Source organism: Trachemys scripta, chromosome 1 (assembly GCF_013100865.1).
Source record: "Trachemys scripta elegans isolate TJP31775 chromosome 1, CAS_Tse_1.0, whole genome shotgun sequence".
NCBI lineage: Eukaryota > Metazoa > Chordata > Testudines > Emydidae > Trachemys > Trachemys scripta.
The window spans coordinates 303,074,170-303,095,241 of record NC_048298.1 but is presented as its reverse complement, the minus strand read 5'-3'; the positions used below and the strand labels follow the sequence as shown (position 1 = coordinate 303,095,241).

Below are 21,072 nucleotides of genomic sequence, written 5' to 3'. Positions count from 1 at the left end.
ATGTCCTCTGGTGAAGCAGGGCTAACACTCTCACAAGCTGAATGTAAGATCTATACCGGGGTCAGCAAGTGATGTGCCGAGTCTTCATTTATTCACTCCAATTTAAGGTTTCGCGTGCCAGGAACACATTTTAACGTTTTTAGAAGGTCTCTTTCTATAAGTCTATAATATATAACTAAACTATTGTTGTAGGTAAAGTAAATAGGGTTTCTAAAATGTTTAAGAAGCTTCATTTAAAATTAAATTAAAATGCAGAGCCTCCCGCACTGGTGGCCAGGACCCGGACAGTGTGAGTGCCACTGAAAATTAGCTCGCGTGCCGCCTTTGGCACACCTGCCATAGGTTGCCTACCCCAGTCTATACAGAGAAGAGTAGAATTGTCACTTCAGACAAAGTGATTATTTTTTAAATAGCTGGAATGTTAGAGAAAACTTGCCTCTTTTATTTTTCACTATGCAGCTCTAACTCCTCCAACTCCCCCCATCCCATCCCCCATTCTGAAGGATATCTAATTACTGGCAAAAGTTCACTGTATCCCTTCCATCCCTGCGCCCCATATAATCTTCCTTTCTTTCTCACCTGAGCTAAGAGGAGTGAGAAATTATTTCCTTCCTTGGGTTTCTGGTAATACTAACCATGCAGGAGTTCTAACGTGAAAATAGTTGACTTTTTATATTTTTAATTAGTGCATCTAGTGTTTGGTTTTCTAACTCATTGCTCTCAAAATTTCTTCACATTATCAGGTGTTCATTCATCTAACAACATCTTAAGATACTCTTTTCGCTAAATCTTAGACAAACTTCAAAGGGCTTAGTGTTCCGAGAGTGGTGGTGAGGGTTGTATATATGTTGCTGTTATATTTGAGTGCACTTCATGCACGCTTACTCGCAAATATAACTTTTACATCCCTTTTGGGGAAAGAGAGAGACCATGTGGGTCCCCTGCCCTTGGGAGCAGCAGTGAGGTTCCCTGACCCTGACCTGCTGGGGATGGAAGTGGTTGGGAGCACAGTTTTGGCAGGCTTTTTAAAAATCTTCTACAGCCAGAGTGAGGCTGAGTTGGGTGCAAAATGGGAGGACAGTTGGGGGTAAATCAGGGCTATGAAGTAGATTGACAGAAGGGCAGAGGAGAATGGAGGAGGGGGTAGTTATGAGGGTGGTAAGTATGGAGAAATTGTACAGTACTTGACTGGTTGCTTATGTTAGTCTCTTTAAATTGCAAGCCCTTTAGCACAGGAATGCCTAATGCTTTGTTAGTATAGTGTCTGGCACAACGGGAGTCCATTCTTGATTGAGCGTTATTGTAATAAACATTACTAAAAGTGAACCACACTTAAAATTATGCAGTATTAGCTTTCTGAGTCTGCATATAACTTGAAGCAATAACTTTGAGGATATTATCCCAGTCTTTTTTTTTTTTTTAAATCTCCAATTGTTAATTCTGAAGTCTAATTATATTTGAAATGTCATATTGACTGCTTCAAGTCTAATCATGTTAGCAGAAACATCCAGCAAATGTGCTTATCCCATAACTCCAGTCTTCCACACCTTCCTGGGTCCTAAGAATTCAAACTGTCCCATACTTGGCTGGTAAGACCTCCAGTTTACCCCTTCCCTAACTTCTCCAGTGAACGTTAGGCACTGTCCAAATAAATAATCTGTGACACAATCTGCATGTTTAGGGGCAGAGTAAAAAAATTGTTTTAATACTGAAATAAATGCACAAGTGATCTTTACAGATTGTATTCTTCACTCTTATGTTAACTTTACTGAAGCAGATTCAGGTAAACTTTTAAAACTAAAGTATCACAAAAACCAGCAGGATCAAGCATAGCAATCCATCATTACAATACTACCTATTCCTGTGGGTTATATAAAGTAAGGAGGAAAGGAAAATTACTCTGTACATTCAGTTCCCATTGGTATCAAGTGGAAGTTCCTCTGTATATCAAGTGTATATGGAATTAAGACTGCAGCTACACTTGCAAGTCTCATGATTTAAAAAAGAAAAGAAAAAGGGACACCACTTTGTCAAATAACTGAGCCAAACTTCTCCTTTAGAAGAGCACTAAACTGAACAGTAGCATGTTGGCAGAGTAACATTTTAAAACTTCTGATTTTTAAAATTCACTAATGAGAGCCCTTTTTTTAAAGCATAAACTTGCGGTTTTCTCCAATATGAGTAAAACACAGGATAAATAAAATGGGTTTGGAAATTACTAGTGGGGAGTGCATTTAAATACAAATAACCCGATAAATGTTTCTAAATCTTTTTACTAACTTGGCTTTCTTTCAGAGTTTTTGAGCTTCGTGCAATCCTTATGCAACTTTATTTATATTCTCCTCCAAGTTTCTGGAGTGACTGCTATAAACATGTAACATTTTTGCAACTTATAAGCTCCTTGAGGAAGGAAAACTGAAACCACTAATTAAATGCAGCAATATTTTCTCCTTATGAAAGACATATGGTTATGTAAGATAGTTATGTATTACTTTTGAATGAAAATAGTGCTAAAACTGTTGTGTGATTTAATAAAGCAACCTAGAGCTTGTTTTACCTAGTAATCTGCAAAGTACTCAAATAACTTAATACCCTATTGGGAAAATACACCTCTACCCTGATATAACGCTGCCCTCGGGAGCCAAAAAATCTTACCGCGTTATAGATGAAACTGCGTTATTTCGAACTTGCTTTGATCCGCCGGAGTGTGCAGCCCCGCCCCCCTGGAGCACTGCTTTACCACGTTATGTCCGAATTTGTGTTCTATCGGGTCGCGTTATATCGGGGTAGAGGTGTATTTTCAATTGTTGCTACGCTTCTAGTGAAAACAACTCTAAGTTGGCTGTTTCAAAAATCAAAGTATTTTTGAATCTGAATCTTTATGCTATGTTTTAAAAAAAATAGTAACTAAGAGTGCAGGTGAAATATCAAAATGCTTTGATAAGAAGTGTCGTCGTAGTCCCAGAATGTTAGAAACACAAAGTTGGTGAGGTAGTGTCTTTTACTGGACCAACTTCTGTTGGTTAGAGAGAGAGAGAGAGAGAGAGAGAGAGAAACTTTCGAGCTTAGACTTGAAGAGCTCCATGTAAGCTCAAAAGCTTCTCTCTCACCAACAGAAGTTGGTCCAATAAAAGGTATTATCTCACCCACCTGGTCTCTTGATAAGAAGCTTAATTCAGCTACAAGGAGATGATGTGGAATGTTTTGGCATATTCCAGAACTTCAGCTCAACACTCCTAGCATCATGAGTGATAACCTATGCAACTAATGACGTTTTTTTACCTCTGACTGATCAGTGATCCTAATGACAGGATACTATTACACCTCTACTTCGATTATAACTCTGTCCTCAGGAGCCAAAAAATCTTACCGGGTTCTAGGTGAAGCCGCGTTATATCAAACTTGCTTTGATCCACCGCAGTGCGCAGCCCTGCACCCCCCCCTCCCAGGACCATTGCTCTACCGCGTTATATCCGAATTCGTGTTATATTGGGCCGCGTTATATCTGGGTAGAGATGTACTTGTCAGCTTAAGAATTGGCTTACCCTCTTTCGAGTGTTTCACCACACATCTAGAAATTGATTTTTAAAATACTCTTGTATGATAGCAATCTTTCCTTACATCTCATGTGTTGCATGTGCTCCCATGCTATAGCTTCAGAAGAACTTAAGCATGTGCATAAATGCTTGAGTGGATGGGGCCAGGATGTCCAGCATCTGGTATGATTGTCCTCAGAGAGTAGTGTATAGGCACTTCTCCTAAATGTAGAAGAAAACAGTTTGTCTCAGTTAGGTGTCTTATTTATATGTACTATGTTGGTACTGTGTGGCAAAGTGACTCACCATCTGGTGTGCTGCCTTGAAGCCTACAGCAGCATTTCATGGTTCCATTCTTTGTAGTCCTGCTGCCCAGGCCTGCTAGTGGTCCCCTTTTTGCTATGTGACTTGGCCCTCTGGCCAGGGCATCTTTGGTCTCAGACCCCTTTTGTGGCAAACCATTGTTTTCACAAGTAGTCTCAGGCCCTTATACCAGGTTGATGGTCCTGGTCCAGGCCCAATAATCCTGCTGACCCTTGGGTTTGGGGGTCTTCTGGCTAGTCCTCCTGGTGAGGCTGAAGGGGAGCCAGTCCCTCCCTCTGCCCTGGATTCTAGCTCAGGGATGGTTGTGGCAAGTTAAGGTCCGTCTGGTCAGACCTCACTTGCTTCCTAAAATGCAACCACCTTTCCCCCAAGGAACTCATATTCTCAGTTGGGTGTGGGGTGGGGAGTCCTGCACCAGGGCCTAGCTAGCTTGGTTCTCTACTGTGCTCCTCTCTGGGAACTGAAGATAAGAGGTATGTCCACCTCCCCAGGCTGGGCCCTTCCGCACTGAGCTTCTCCCTTTTTAAGGCTCCTCCAAGATTAGCATGCCTCTCCGGTGTAGCAGATGGGGCTGTGTGGGCCCGAAGTTGCTCCTTAATCCCTTCTTTCCTGGTGGGGGGGTTTATACACACTGTCACAGAGGGTATTTATTATTTTCTCTCTGCTCTAAAAGAGAATCACAGGTGGGTAAGTGATTGTCTTCAAACACATGGCATGACAGCTGTCTCTGAAGAGCTAATAAGTTCCAGTTTCTCCTCAGAATTTATCAACCGTGGATAAGCATCATACATACTCACTGGTTTGTTACTGTAGTGTTTCTCACGGGCTGTAGGCATCAACCTTCTCTTTTTGGGTATAGAGATGAACACTAAAGCATTTGATTTGAAGGAAAGATACTCCAGTTACTACAGACCTTGCAACCTGATAAAGAGAGAAATAGATTGTTTTTGGAGCCTTACTTTTGGAGCATTGTTATCTTGATGATCTAGGGAGAACTTGAATTTCTTGTTCTTGGTCTTTAATTTATTGGTTGAATTGACAATTCACTTAACTTTGTCTTGTCTTGATGTGTTTTTTAGACTTTCTATTTCTGATGGGTCATCTTAGCAATTTTTACTGGAGTTTACAGAAATGATCACTTGAAATAACAGAACTGGTAGTTTTATGAGCAAGGAATGTTTCAAGTTTTGATTTTAAAAAAAAGGATTTTTATGCTAATCTTTTATATAAAATCTGAGTTATATTGGAAGAGAAGGCTTTCTATAAGAACACTTTGATCTTCAGATCAGAGTTCCTTTGGGATGTCTTATGTTAAATTTGAAAGTGACTTCATCTCTTCTAAGATGCTGAGCCAGAGACTGAGTGAGCCAAGAATCAGCTTTTTTTCAGTTGCCCGTTGAATTCATGATTCCTTTTGCTGGCAGAGCTAATAATGCACTACCTGTTCCTTGCTAGGTGAACAACTGTGGATAGCTATTCTGCTGATAATGTCCAGGATGTTTCATATTTTCTATTTAAGAAATATTAATATTGAGTGCTTTAATAATTTCTTGTGTAGGGAGGGGATGGTTTTTAAAAAAGCAAACAAACCCTCACCCTAATACATCCCTGTTTGACATAGTCCAGCCAGCTTGTTTAGCTATTACGAACAGTCAGTTGTTGTCCAATTAACTTCAAAGATTCCCAGTGGAATGACTCAATTGTCTTCCTAGTTCAGGTTTATCTTAATTTCACTCTGACTGGCATATCAACTACTTATTAACATGTTTAAAGCAAAGTTCTTAAACTAATATTTAAATGCACCGAAGTCAGAAAATTTGTCTGATACACGCTGAAGAAACTACAGTTTTGTATTGGTATATCTGATAAACTCTTGTGTTCACTGGACTCTGACTATTTAAATGGTATTGTAAACCAATTTTTATCATATTACAACTTAAAGTACTAAAACTGAATATTTCAAAAGTCTCCTTCTCAATATTTGATATTTGCCTATGCAGAGGAAAAGTAAAAAAGTAAACAAAGAAATTTTGCTTGTTTTACTCTTAAGTGTCTAATGATTAAGTACTTGGTTGCAATTACTGTAGAGAAATGTTTGTTTAAGAAAGTCAGTTGAAATTTAAATCCATGGAAACTCTTGTTTGATACTCTGGTAAAACCTTGTTTCTACAAAATCTGAATTTTAGAACCGTTTGAGATGACTGATGTCCCTCTAACATGGCTAAATTCTGAGGCTCTTCAAAAATTCTATCCTGTAGATCTTTTTTTTTTCTTTAAGGGCTTGTATATGTCCATGATGCTGTAGGGTGTGTGTGTTTGTTTCGTGCAGTGGTGCTGGGGAGTTTTCCCTAGTGGTACCAAGAGGGCCTTTATGTGCTCTGGCTTCCTTATGCTCTAAGCTGAGGGTGTAATGGGTGGAACAGCCCCACCCATCTATCAGTTCCTTCTTACAGTTATCTGTCAGTAGTTGTAGCGTTTGTCTTTTACAGTCCTGTTCCTCTGAACAAAGTTGCTTATAGTTAGCTTTTTTCCTAGTGAAATTTTTGTCTTCTGGACATTTTTTTTTCTTATTTTCCCTGGATCTGGCAGACCTCCAGGGAAAGTACCTTGCCTGGTACTGAGGAACCTTGGCATAGGTTCCCCTGGTTTTAAGCTCTGTTGTCATAAGCTGATGCCTGCTTGTGATCCTGACTCTTGCTGTTTAATGTGACCTTCATCCATATGCTTTAGAGACAAGTGTTTGATCGGCTGGGGTTTCAAATTTAGAATGAAGAAGCAGAGACGAGCACCTTAGATATATTTTCATGGAGGCTATTATTCAACTGGTTCTCCTTTGTTGGTAAAAGGGAGTTCATCAACCACTCCTAGCAGTGCTCCCGACTATGCCAGCCTACAGAGGCTGTGGGAAATCCTCCCCTCCCTGGGACCATCCTCTTTGAGGTATAAGAACTCGATCCGTTCTTGTCCTTTTGAAACTTATAAAAAGAAGAAGGCATTGACTCTTTTGAGGCCTTCGGTACAGGACTCCTCTGCAATGACAGGCCACTTTGGCTTGCAGCTCATTGGTCCTGGCTCATAGTAGCTTTCAAAGGGTGAGCCGTTGACTCCAATTCCCACTCCAGGACCATTGAGGCTAGCTACCTCATCGGAGATGGCAGTAGATCCGTCATTGCTGCTTACAGAGGGACATCTTCCACTTCAGTGCCAACAATGCCAGAGGCCTATGTGGCTACAAGAGCTCTATTGTGCCTTTCATTATTGCCATTGCTGCAGATTCAGGGTGAAGGTCCTCTACCAGAACTGTTGCATGTGCCTTGGTCATCGGCACCAGCTTCTGGGTCTGTTGTGGCCCCATTAGTCTTAGGACCGGTACAGCACTCATCAGCCTCTTCAGTAACTGTCTAGGCTCCCAATACTAGTTCAAACTCATTGCATGTTGCCAATAGCTAGAAGCCTTTGATGCTGCTGGCACTGCAGTCTTGACATAGGTTCAGGTGCCAGTCTGAGTATTTGTCCTGTTACTGCACCACTCTGGCCTCTGGAATACTTTTTTTTTCCTTGTCAGAACCTGAAGTGGGTTCCTGAGTCTCCCACTTCAGAGTCCATGGCCGCCTTCCAAAATCCATTTCCATACTTTCAGAAGATGCTCTGTCAAGAACAAATCCAGGCATTCATACAACTGGGCTCCGGTACCATATTGGCCTGCTCACTGGCTGTATTGGATGCCTTAGGGGATGCCTCCGGCTTTGAGATTGACATCTCTGCTTCCTCATAGAAGCAGGTAGCCAAGAAGGGAGGCTTTCCTGCCCAGTTAGAGACCACAAGTGTTTGGTACCAAACAGTCTCCAGACACAGATTTGCTGGACCTTCCCTTACGTGCCTTGGAACTACTGTCTACCTCTGCAGTGCATGATCAGCCTCCACTGAATAGCATCCTCATCACTGGATGAGGCTTTCATATCAGAAGCTTCCTCCCTGGTACAAAGTCTATCAAGAGCTCCTGAAAAGGATGGCTATATCTCTTAGTATTCAGATGGAGCCAGGGGAGGAGAATCCTTATGTATGTTTATGGATGTTCTGCATGCAGCTACTGCAGCGTAGGTTGCCCTTCCTATAAGCGAGGTGATCATGCAGCCCACCAGTCACTGTGGCAAACCCCCTCATCTGACCCACCAATTACAGAACATAAACCCCAGGTTCCTTCCCAGGAGTTTGGGCAATTGTATTGCCACCCTGTACCAGGATCACTGGTAGTGACTGCAGTGAATGAAAGGCACTGTAAAGGCTGAGCAAAGGCTATCCTCAAAGAAAGGGTTGCAAAAAAGCTAGATTTTTGGGGGGGAGGGTGAAGAAGGATTTAATCAGCTGCAGGATTGCCAACAACCAGACTGTCTTGGCCAGGTACTACTATTCGAATTGGGATACAATGTCTCAGTTCACGAATACATTTCCTGAAAGTTCTAGGGAACAGTTCCAGTCGGTCTTGGAGGAAGGTCATCTGATTTCACAGTCAGCTCTGCAGTCTGCCTTGGATGCAGCAGATTCTGCAGCAAGAGTCGTTATTATGGCAGTAACTGAGTCGTCCCTCATAGTTGCAGTCATTGGGGATTCCCGTAGAAGTACAGCAGATGATTGAAGGCCTTCCTTTTGAGAGCTGTTTTATTTTCCTCCAAGATTGACAAGGCTTAACACACATTAAAGGACCTGAGTGCGGCCTTAAAGTCCCTAGGGTTGCAAACACTGGCCATAAAGAGGATCCTCTTCCCAGTCTTTTAGGGAACCCAGTCTTTACCCATCTTAAGACAAGAAGGGCAGATTCTACATTATTTGGGAGCTGCTGATAAAGTGCCTCCTCAGTGTTGGGGTGGAGGTTTCTACTCCAAATATTTCCTAATATCCAAAGCCAGAGGAGGGTCTCAGACCCATTCTAGACCCATGGAACATAAACTAACATATAAAAAAGTTAAAGTTCTGTATAGTTTTCCTTGCTTCTATTATCCCTTTTCTAGATTTGGGAGACTGGTTTGCTGCCCTCAGTTTACAGGATGCTTGCTTCCATGCGGCAGTTCTGGCCACAGCAACTTCCTAAGAAGGAAATCCCTACCAGTTTACCCTTCACCTCTTTGGATTATCATTGGCACCAAGAGTGTTTGTTTACCAAGTGCTTGGTGGTTGTGGCAGTCTCTCACTGACCTGTGGATATCCCCATGCAACTCTACCTTGATGATTGGTTGGTATGGGCTGATTCCAGTTACTCATCAGGTGGAGACCAGTATCCATCTGTTGAGCAGCTTGGGTCTGAAAATAAACAGAAGTCAGTCTTGTCACCTCTTCAAAGACCAGATGTCATTGCTTTGGTCCTGGATTTGACTTTGCAGGGGGGCACCAGTTCAGAGAGCCTATATTAAGAGGCAGGCAGGTTGTGGAATTTTTGCATACACAACTCGGTAACTCTGAACCTGCCAGGAGTTCAGAATGTTTTGGCAGACTGTCTGAGCAGATCCTTCAACCTGGATCACAAATGGTCTTTCAGTATAGCCACTTTAGGATTAGATTTTAAATAGAAGGATTTCTACAGTGGATTTGCTCACAGCATGGAAGAACAGGATATGTCCCCAATTCTGTTCAAAAGCAAGTCGATCCTTGGTCTGTTTAGGACATTGTCCTGTTCCCACAGGACAACAAGGCCTTCTGTGTGCATAACCACCTCTGCCACTCATTCCCAGAGTTATCATCAAGCTAAAGCAAGAACAAGGCAGAATGATCCTCAGAGCTGTAGGCCAAACAAATAGTCCAAGGTGGTTAGGGAATTTTCAACAGAGAAGAGGTCTGGCTAATTTTCCTCTACCTCAAAGTCCTTTTTGGAAAAGCAATACAGTTACTAATTGACTTTGCCACCAAGTAATCAACTGTGTATGGATGTATGTCTGAACTATTTATTTTGCTGGATAATTTTCTTATTTGCCCATCAGAAACATAAGTGTCTCAATGTGATTGGGTGAACAGATTTCTCAAGGCTTGATTTAATAGTAAAATACTGAGGGAGAGGGGTGGGGTGGTTGGAACGATACACTGATTCTGTGATCCTGTTGATTAAGGCTAGTAATATGTAATGTTCATGATAATGAAAACTACAAAATATGTAATTAGGGAATATATTTTTCTTGTCTGAGAAGTTGCCCATCTAGACACAGGGAATAGTTTAGAAAGGAAGATTTTCCTGTAACTTCTTTTGTTCTTAGAGTGCTTTCTCCTGTCCATTCCATGCTAGGGGTGTGTGTGTGTGTGTGTGTGTGTGTGTGTGTGTGTGTGTGTGCCATGTGCTCAGTTGCCAGAGATTTTTCCCTCAGTGGTATCTGTTGGGCCAACTCTAGCGCCCTCTGGAGTCGCACGCATATGTGCCGGTATAAAGGGCCCCACCTGCCTCGTGCCTTCTCAGTTCCTTCTTGCTTCCCATGACGGTTGCTGGAATAACACCCTCTTGCTGTAGCAAGGCTTCTTTCCCAGTGGTTTGGACTGTTTCTGTTCATCTCTGTCTTCCGCGGTCACAGAAGATTTCTTAGGTTTGTAGTGAGTCAGTGCCACTGCCAATTCACCGCTCTTCCCTTTGGCTTATCGGGTCTTCAAGAAGTGCATGGTGGTGGTGATAGCCTTCCTCAGGCGTCGAGGCATGCAAGTCTACCCGTACCTTGATGACTGACAGATCAATGGGCTGGTTGCAGGGTCTGGTGCAGCACAACATCAGTACAGTATGGGTTACCTTGCAGGCACTGGGTCTGTTGATAAATGAGTAGAAGTCAACCCTGGTTTTGGTTCAGAGAATAGAGTTCATCGGGGCAGTGCTCGATTTGACCTAGACCAAAGTCTCCCTACCGGAAGCTTGATTCCAAGTTATGTCAGACCTGATTTCCAAGGTTATGATCCACCCAATAATGACCGTTTGGATCTGCGTCAAACTATTGGATCACATAGTGGCATGTACCTACATGGTGCAGCATGCAAGGCTACACCTCAGACCTCTTCAGTTGTGGCTGGTATCAGTCTACTCCCCAAACAGACACCACCTGGACTTGATACTCATGATTCCACCTCCAGTCCTTGCTTTGCTGACCTGGTGGAGAGACTCAGGATCCATAACGGAGGGGGTAACATTTGTTGCCCCTCAACCATTGATAACACTAGTCTCGGGCATGTCAGAGCTGGGGTGGGGAACCCACCTCAACAGACTTAGGACTCAGGGCGTCTGGTCCCAGGAAGAGCTCTCTGCTTGGCTCGCCAGGTGTTCCTTCCCAAGATTTCAGGCAAAGTGATGCAGGTCCCATCGGATAACATTGCATCAATGTTCTATATCAGCAAGCAGGGAGGGGCTCAGTCGTCAGCCCTGGCCAGGAGGCCTCCAGCTGTGGGACTTCTGCACGAAACACACCATTCACCTGGAGGCATCATGTCTCCCAGGAACCCAAAACAGACTGTTGGATCTCCTCAGCACATTCTTTTCCTCTCACCATGAGTGTTCTTTTCACCTGGAGGTTGTCAGTGTCATCTTCCAGAGGTGGGGGCCTCCCCAGGTGAACCTATTCATTGCGCAGGCACAGTATGGGCTGCCTCTCCACTGCCTTCCTGCTCTCTTGGGGAGATGATCTAATGTACGCCTTCCCACCGATCCCCTTAGTTTACAAGGTCCTCCTAAAAATCAAACTGGACAAGGCGAAGTTTATCCTGATAGCATCAGACTGGCCACACCAGCATTGGTTTGGTATGCTTCTGGACTTCTGTGGCAGCTCTACTCATGCTCCCACTCTGCCCGGACTTGATTTTACAAGACCATGGCTGGTTGCTTCACCTGAACATCGCCTCCCTGTACCTGACTGCATGGCTGAACCCCGAAGAGCAGGCCTGCTTGGAGCTGGTTCGAGAGGTCTTGCTTGGTAGTAGAAAGCCTTCCGCCTTCTACCTGGCCAAATGGAAATGGAATCTCTCTCCATGCTGATCTTCTCTGCAGTCTGTCTTGGACTGTCTGCTCTACCTAAAGCATCAATATCTGGCTCTCATATCTATTAAGGTACACTTGGCAGCTATTTCAGCTCTGCACTCTCTAATGCATGGCAGATCAGTGTACTTCCAGGAGATGACAGTCAGGTTTCTCAAGGGGCTGGGAAGAATCTACTCAGGTTTAAACCTAGTCTTGTTGAGGTTCACAGGGTGTCCCTTCAAGCTGTTAGCATTGTGCTCCCTATTTCTTCTCTCTTGGAAGGTCGCCATCCTGGTTGCAATCACCTCGGCCAGAAGGGTTAGAACTTAACCTCTGTCTGGATTTCCACTAAGCAGTTTCCCAAACTTTTTTCGCCACGGAACACTTTTTAGCCTATTATGGAACACTTACAATATTATTTTGTAGTCGTTTGGTTTTCAAATAAAAAAATTGCGTTATCTATGCTCAAATATATTTTATTTTATAAAACAAAGCAAAAAATACAAATTTAAAATAACTTGAACTAACAATTTCTATCTGGAAAGCATGTATAAAGTAGTGCAAGAGTCAAAACTAAACCGTGTTCGACTTAAAAAAATCTGTTTTTATATACACATAAACACTAAACAAATTAGATTTTTACTAGGAAAATCTATTTTTATAAACAAATACAAATTTGGATTTAATGGAATTGGTGTTTCTGCATTTTTCTATCACAGATTCACTTAATATTAGGTATAATGCTGGAAAGTTGAATCCTCATGCCAGGCACAGCATTGTCTATTCCTATATTTGGTTTTTGTTGCAGTATAATACGAAAATCCCGTCTCACACAAATAAGTTGTAGCAAAAGGAAGTAGCACTCGAACTGCATGTTTAGCCGTATTAGGGTACTCTTCTGTTAGGCTGCTCCAAAAACTATTCAGCGGAAGATCCTTAAACTTTTGTTTCAAATCAGAGTCAGAAATTAAGTCAATTAGGCTTTCATAATCGTGAGCAGTAAACCCGACTGGTTTGGCTGTAATTACAAACGGATTTAGAACCCAAGCATTATCATCAGTAGATGTAGGAAAATATTCTAATAAAGAGGCCTGCAAGTCATGTAAGTGCTGTAAAATGGTGCTGGAAACTTCTTCGTGGACTGTAGAATTTATTTCAGTCAGAAATTCATGTACTGTAGGGCAGCAGTCGAAGTTATTCTGTTCTACAGAAGATGCCCAGAATTCCAGTTTCTTTTTTAATGACTCATTTTATCCATTTTAGTAAAAATGGTCATTCTTTCCTTGCAGTGACAGATTCATTTCATTTAATTTTGTAAAAATATCTGCAAGATACGCAAGTCTCATTAGCCACGAGGAACATCCTGAATTATCTGAAGTGAAGAATACCAGTAGTTCACTACGAAGCTCAAAAAGCCTCACAAGCACTTTTCCTCTGGATAGCCACCTCACTTCCGTATGTAAAAGAAGTGCTTTGTGCTGACTACCCATTTCCTCTCACAAAATTTTAAATAACCTGGATTGAAGTGGTCGAGATTTGACAAAATTGATAATTTGTACTGCTTCATCAAGCACAATTTTGATGTACAGATATGCTGGTATTTTTTTAACTGCAAGTGCTTGTCTGTGTAGAACACAATGGCTCTTAGTGTTTTCTGGTGCCACACTTATGATTTGCGTTACAGCTCCCTTCATCTTCCCGATCATTGCCTGAGTACCGTCAGTACATACATCAATACATTTTCCCCAACTAATTTCATGCTTTCTGATAAAATTGTTGATGCAGTTGAATATTTCTTCTCCAGTTGTGCTGCTTTGCAGAGATTCACATAAAAGTAGGTCCTCTTCAGTAATATTAGTAAATCTATATCGGACAAATACTAGTAGCACAGCAAGTCCTGAAACGTCAGTGGACTCATCTAGCTGCAATGAATACTTATGGCAAATGTTCAGTCGGCAAACTAGCTCTTTTTCTGTGTCATCGGCAAGATCTTTAATACAGCGTGCAACAGTAATATTTGACAACTGTACAGCATCAATTTTTTACCAGATTGCTCGCTCAACATGCACGTTACAATATCTTTCGTGCAAGGCTTGATAAGCGTTTCTCCAATAGTGTGAGCTTCTCCAGCAAGTGCTATATGGTAACTTACTCGATAAGATGCCTCTGTTGCACTTTTGTCTGTTTTAGCAATTTTAATCATCGAAAGTTTACAATTTCCAAGTGAGTCACGCTTCCTCTTGAAAAAACTTACATCTTGGTCTTTGTATTCAGCATGCTTGGTTTACAAATGCCTACGAAGTTTAGCAGTAGCCAATGAACTGTTTGCTAGTATATTGTTGCACACAACACACTGCATCAGGAACATCTTTATTTCCAACACACGTAAAACCGAAAGACAAATAACTTTTTCATCATACTTTCGTTTTGGTTTTTTAACACCTGCTTCTGCTTGTTTTTTGGTATACTTTGGTGGAAATTCTTTCACCTGGGATAACTCACTAGTGATAACTGATTTTTCGGCAACAAAAGACTGCGATTGTTCATTCTCACTTTGAAGTGTCACAATATTTTGCTCATTTATTTCGGCCACAGTTGGAGTACCAGAAGAACATGCTTTTCGTTTCAAAGTTCCTTCTTTTAGCCACAAATCCATAGTGATTAGATTTAGTAACAATATTTAGAAATACTGATTTTTGTCAAATTTTGTTTGTCACAAATATTTATATTGTTTCGAGTGAAGCTAGTTTGGTTGTGCTTATTGCACACCCGGTAAAGACCCACAGGTTTGAACGTGTTGAGTGAATGTTATATTCAACATGGCGTAAAGAGAATGGTGTGTGCATATCACTGCAGTTCGCGCAGCCTCGAGCGGAAGAGGTACGACGTCACTAACTGAAACGTGCCCGAAAGGGATTGACATCAACATGCTTGCGTGCCATGTTCTCTTATGCCATGATATTCAATACGAGATCTATCAATATCCGGAAAAAGAGTTTGTTAAATTTTAGTCATTCAAAAAGAGTTGTAAACTACGCATCAAATATGCCAAATTTAAAATTAAAGACCCTTTCTTAAAATTATGACTCTTTCACGGAACACCTATACACATCATGCGGAACACAGTGTTCTGCGGAACACAGTTTGGGAAACACTGCACTAAAGGCTTGGGTACACTGGCACTTTACAATGCTGCAACTTTCTTGCTCAGGGGTGTGAAAAAATAGCATTGGTAGCTATTCCACTCGCGGCGGTGGGTTTTTGTTGTTGTTGGGTTTTTTTTAACAGCGCTGGAGCTGCAACTACACAAGACGCATTAAAGCCTTTTAATGTTGCCAGTGAAGACGTGCCCTTATTAGTCATTCCTTTTAAAGATGTTCTGGGAATATTCAGAAGTAGGGGCAGTAGGTGTAAGAATAGCACCTGCTTTCTCTTCCTGTTTTGTACTGTAATATTATATAGGTATACAAACCAGTTATTTCAGCTGATCCTGGGCTCCATGCCTTGATACATTTTTCAATACACTTTAATGCTCCTTTTGATTGTGGTTTGTTTTCTAAAGTTCTTTAAATCCAGGTGGACAAAGTCTGTGTGTGAAGTAATTTGAGGGGAGAAAGCAGGCAGTATCATTTTCTGTACTTTAAAATTGAAGAACTATTGAGAGAGCCAGTTCCATGAAATTTTCCCTGGGGAGTGAGCAGAGCTTTATAGCTTCAGGAGCTCCACTAGCCTTGTCTGCTCTATTTAAAAACTACCCAGTGCTGCACCTAAATGGGTGCCAAATGCCATTTAATGGCAACTGTAGGCAAAGTAAACGGTGTTCACTGCCATTTCAGAAAGTGAGTTTATTCTTGTCTACATAGGTCGTTAAACGTATGACACTGGTTCATCTTCACTTGTTGCTGACAGGCTTTCAGCAACAAGAAATTACTTTCATAGAATAGACATAGCTTACAATTAGAGCTGAGTGAATAATTTACTTTTTGATCTGGAGGCCAAACAGGAAAAAATATATTTATTTAATTTTGAACCAAAACTGATTTGTTTTTGATTTTCACAAGAAAGCACAAAAAAACTGAATAAATTTTGTTGGGTCAAAACAAAATATTTTCAATGCCCAATTGAATCAACATTTCTAACTTTTTTTTTGTCTTCAATTTTGTTGGCCAAAACTATTGATCACATTTGTCCCAAATTTGTGAATAATTTTGTGCTGAAAAATTCACTTTTCAGAGCAAACTTACTGTTTATTGAAAATTTTTTAACCCACTTTACATATGATGCTAGCACTCTCAAATTAAGCTTTTTTGGTGAGGCTATGAGGTTAAGTAGGGAAACAAGCAGTTTTCCTTAAAATGGAAACTTTCCCTAGTTTTTTCTGTTAATTTGTCTTATCTGACTTTTCGTCACTATTCGTTATAAATAATTTGTTTTATTAGCACATCAGTTTTGAGAGCAGGTTTCCTTGTGAATGACCCTTGTTTACATGGGTGTTTTGTTTGAAGAGAACAAACTAATAATATATGGAGATGTACCTATCTCCTAGAACTGGAAGGGACCCTGAAAGGTCATTGAGTCCAGCCCCCTGCCTTCACTAGCAGGACCAAGTACTGATTTTGCCCCAGATCTCTAGGTGGCCCCCTCAAGGATTGAACTCACAGCCCTGGGTTTAGCAGGCCTATGTTCAAACCACTGAGCTATCCCTCCCCCCTTATGACATAGCTCTAACTTGATTTTTAATACAATCAAATACTATGGCCATGTATAATATGACATTTGAATTAGTTACCCTGTTAGCAACTTGGGTGACACAGTTACGAAAAATCTTCCTTTAAAATCAAACCCATATATTTTGTTTGATAATACATAAATAAAATTTGCAGAAGTTAATCAGTTTCTTCAACACATTTGTGGAAAGACTTGAATAAAAACTGATAATTAGACTATGCCATTTAAGATTGTTATATAGGTCTCAGTTAAACTGACAGGAATCAGGAGTTTTAGCTAATGCTGTTGTGATATGCTAATCTAAACAGGAATATAATATAAAAGGAACTCCAAAGCGGAAAGAATTTTATACACCTCATTCAAATGGGATAAATGTGTTTGTGTATATGACACCTAAATACTAAAACAATGGACATTAAACATGCTGAAGAGGTAAAAGGGGGGGTTCCAGGGTTAGCTGTTTTCATGCATACTATATCTTATAACCAATACAACACACATTGTGGGTTTCCCCACATAAGTGTAAATGCAGTGTCTCAGCCAACTTGACTTGGAGGAGAGCACCTCTAGCAATGAGAATAGCAGTCCTTTGTTCACTTTTAACTCTAATTTTATGATAAATCTAAGTGGGCTGTAGCCCATGAAAGCTTATGCTCTAATAAATTTGTTAGTCTCTAAAGTGCCACAAGTACTCCTGTTCTTTTTGTGGATACAGACTAACATGGCTGCTACTCTGAAACATACTATATTATTGTAGCCTACCCTGCAAACAATTAATTGTAGTAATATGGGATGTCACTGGAGCATTTGTACCATTTCTTTGTTTGATTATAAAGTGAATGGTTTAGCAAAGTTTTACTCTAACTTACACCACAGTAGAAAGTTTGATCTATTTCAAATCTTCCTGAAACTACAGGTTCAAAAATAGTTAGGATTGGTTCAGCTATTGTCATGAAGATAGATAGGAGTTCCGTGAAGCTGGCTTCATTCATTTTTGTGGTAAGACATTCACACAGAGGCAGTTTCAAGTTTTAAAGTTAGTGCTTATTATAATGCCTTTTGTAAGACTTGCAATTTGTACCAGTGTCCCTCTATTAAAATTTCCTCTCCCTACTCATGGACAGCATTTATGGCTGTTACACTCTATCCTCAAAAAGAAGAACAGGAGTACTTGTGGCACCTTAGAGACTAACAAATTTATTAGAGCATAAGCTTTCGTGGACTACAGCCCACTTCTTCAGATGCATATAGAATGGAACATATATTGAGGAGATATATATACACACATACAGAGAGCATAAACAGGTGGGAGTTGTCTTACCAACTCTGAGAGGCCAATTAATTAAGAGAAAAAAAAAAAAACTTTTGAAGTGATAATCAAGCTAGGCCAGTACAGACAGTTTGATAATAGGTGTGAGAGTACTTACAAGGGGAGATAGAGTCAATGTCTGTAATGGCTCAGCCATTCCCAGTCCTTATTCAAACCGGAGTTGATTGTGTCTAGTTTGCATATCAATTCTAGCTCTGTAACTCTGGAACACTCTATCCTGTAGACCTGTTACAGCTACCTGTATTCCAAGGAGGGGGAGGGATAGCTCAGTGGCCTGCTAAACCCAGGGTTGAGAGTTCAATCCTTCAGGGGACCTCTTAGGGATCTGGGGCAAAATCAGTACTTGGTCCTGCTAGTGAAGGCCGGGGGCTGGACTCAATGATCTTTCAGGGTCCCTTCCAGTTCTAGGAGATAGATATATAATATATTATTATTAAGGAGATGTTTATTTTTTAGGTACGTGCTGCATAGCTATCAAGATTTGTACAACTCCATGTGCTACTTTTTGCAAATTATTTAATGAACTTATTTGGAGATTCAGCTAACTTGTATCTAACCATAAACACCACTTTTGTGTGTGTGTGTCTTCAGTGCATGTGCAGCCCTGTTGATCTACAGGGCAGCAAAGGAGCAAGGTTCCCACACACTGCAGTGCCAGCAGGCAGCAATTTTGATCCGGGGGGCAACTACTTTTAGGGCTAACAAGGGGTCAAGGCTGAATCCCCACTCTGTCACTCCAAGTGCAGAAAGTGGGGGCCTGCAAGGATTCTAAAAATCAGTGCTTGCCACTCTAGGCTTGTATTAAACTCCCAAGGTTACAGCTTTTCTCTGACCTTGGCTTGGTAAACACTGCCACCACCCAAATGGGGAAAAAAAACCCTTTTAACCCAGGAAGGAGCACTTGAGAATTCCTGCATGTGGCGTACCCTCGGGCCCCCCCCAGCCCCCCCCCCCCCCCCCCCCCCCCCCCCCCCGGAAGAGCTGAGAAAGAAACAAAGGAAATTAGCTGTGGCTACCAGCTAATCAAACAACATGCACAAACCTCTTAGGACATCAATAATCCAATCCTGTTCTTAAAAAAGGTAAATTTGATTAAAAACAAAAAGGAAAAAATTCATTTGGAACTTAGGCTTTTGCTAGATTTTTAAAAGTGCAATTTCAAAAACTAAGCACTCAAAATAGCTTTCTTGGGGGTTCAGCTTAAAGGTTACAAGCAAACAAAAGCATCTGGGGTTAGCACAGAAGAGATCCACAAGCATTAAAAAGAAACGGAAATAAACCTGATTGCGTCTAGCTAAACGTTCTGATCTACTTACACCTTTGGGTGGTTCAAAGTAGTTCTAGATATGATCTGATTATTTTCATACCTGGTTCAAATTTTATACAGCATTCCTGCTGCTCTGTCTCTTCAGCCCAGAGAGCAACAGACAAAGGGTATGTCTATACTTATGCGCTGGTTCGGCGGCAGGCAATCGAACTTCTGGGTTCGATTTATCGCGTCTTGTCTGGACGCAATAAATCGAACCCGGAAGTGCTCACCGTCGACTCCGGTAATCCTGCTCGGCGAGAGGAGTACGCGGAGTCGACGGGGGAGCCTGCCTGCCGCGTCTGGACCGCAGTAAGTTCGAACTAAGGTATGTCTACTTCAGCTACGTTATTCACATAGCTGAAGTTGCGTACCTTAGTTCGAATTGGGGGGTTAGTGTAGACCAGGCCAAAGAGAAGGTTTCTTTCCCATTTTAAAAAGTTGTAGCCTTCCAATTGGCTCTCTTGGTCAGGTACCCACTCCTTTTTTCTTGTGGGCTTGTTAACCCTTTACAGGTAAAGCAAGCAGAGAACAGCTCTCGCTGGGTGTCCATCAAAGGGAGCTACTCCCCCCCCCCCCCCCCCAATTTATCACACAAGGGTTGTTCATTCTCCATGGCCTATGAAGTTCTTGGCCTCTCTTCTGAGTCTGCCAATTAAGACAAAGCCTGGTGATGGATTTGTGATGTGGGAGCTGGACCTGACATCCACTAAACTCATTTCCTATAGGGACCACCAAATATCCATTAGATGGGAACAGCTTTTAATCCCTATTGAGTTGGGCTGGATCCATACAGGTGACCTACAGGCAAAAGGCTCTGAAGCTTATCAGTAATGCCCTGAGATATTCAAGTTTCCTAAAATGCTAATGTTACGAGTGAAGCTTATTTTCTGGAAAAATAAACTTCTTTATATCAAGTTCTGACCTTTTGGGAGTTTACATAGGCAAAGTCTTTTCTTTGTATTTACAAGCAATATCTCCTGCACATTGCTGTGGCTCTTGCAAACAAAATATATAATGTTCTTTGTTTTGTTCTTAAAGGGACAGCTCCCATTAACTAAATAACAATAAAAATACAATTTACCTCTAAACATCACAATTTAAGACATAAAATGGCTTCAGTGTTTCAACAGTTATTCTAGGGTTCTCAAACTAACATTCATATATTTTTATCTTGCCCATGGGTCACCTGTCAGATTTGAACTCGCACCTTTTAGCTGCACAGCACAGACTTCTGCCACTTCAGCAGTTGAAGTAATTGGTTGGAGAGGCATGCTGTTATCTCCTATAAGGAACAGATCATAAAGGTGAGACACTATCATTGGGTTATTCAACTCTTTGTGAATTAGCTCAGAGAATATTGGAGTTGTTGAATTCTATTCCTCACTCTGGGAAGAGTATGGTACAGGATGTAGGGGATGTTTCTGTTGTCTGCAGGCTCTGAACCTGAGATCTCTGGATGCAAAAGCACAAGCTTCTACCACTTGAGCTAAAAGACGATGCATATTAGTATAACGGACTAAAATACCTCCACAGTCTAGCAGCTAGAGAGGGACAAAGATCCACACTGTTATGAGCTAGACAAGACCATAATTCGGCCCACTTCTTTTAAAGGCAAAGTGTGTGCAGCTTGCATCTGACATATTATCGACCTGGGTTCTAGTCCCAGCTCTGTCTGCAAAGATCTTGTGCATCTATTAACTTATCTGTAAAGTAGCTGAATGATAGTTGCCTCCCCTAAGGTAGGGGCATTAGGTCTTCATTAATTTCTATACCCTTCAAAACCCTTACTAAGTCAGAGTTGGGGTTAGAATTCATGGGTTTTTGACTTGAAGTTCAGTGTGCCTTCTCCCAGGCTACAAGGCATTGTGTGTGG

At 41.4% G+C, this 21,072-nt stretch overlaps 1 protein-coding gene and 1 pseudogene across 4 annotated transcripts in view; one reads left to right on the top strand and one right to left on the bottom strand.

Annotated features, from left to right (window-relative positions):
• The window catches only part of CDK8 (cyclin dependent kinase 8), a 166,087-nt gene that overhangs the window by 18,962 nt on the left and 126,053 nt on the right, over window positions 1-21,072 (top strand). The window lies entirely within an intron of this gene.
• Window positions 12,515-14,562, bottom strand: LOC117871093 (annotated as a pseudogene).